Consider the following 564-nt stretch of genomic DNA (forward strand, 5'->3'; position numbering starts at 1 on the left):
TTGTCTTTTTCTACTTCCCCTGTAGATCTATGTAAGTCTCCCTTAGTGTCCTCATCAAGATTGGCAATGCCTTAGCTGCACTGCATGAAGGAAAAAGAGAAACTAGAATTTAGTGTTAGTGGGTCACAGAGTTTTGTCTAAGATGTAATGAGCAATCTGTCATCTGTAATTTAGTTTTGCTGAAGAAACATCTAAGGCTAGTCATAATTTCCTTCAAGTAGATTGCTTTTTTGAATTTCCTCCCACAGTTCAGGCATGTTCAGTAGATTGCAGTGAGCACACTCAGTGTTGGAACTTATATTTGCTGCTGACTTCCATGGACGTTACAATAAATCTCAAGCTGGATTTATGTTTTGCATTGTATTTATCTGTGAAGATTTAAGTATACTCCTAATCATTTCATCTACTTTTCATTTAATTTCTGCTTCAATGATGACATTTAGTCCTTAGTCTCTGTTAAAAACTGTCTTTATTTAGTGTTTCATTGTCTCCAATACCCTTTTAAAAAATTTTTTTCTAGGCCGGATGGTGGTGGCGCACGCCTTTAATCCCAGCACTCGGGAG

The sequence above is a fragment of the Arvicola amphibius genome, chromosome 2 (genome assembly GCF_903992535.2).
Source record: "Arvicola amphibius chromosome 2, mArvAmp1.2, whole genome shotgun sequence".
NCBI lineage: Eukaryota > Metazoa > Chordata > Mammalia > Rodentia > Cricetidae > Arvicola > Arvicola amphibius.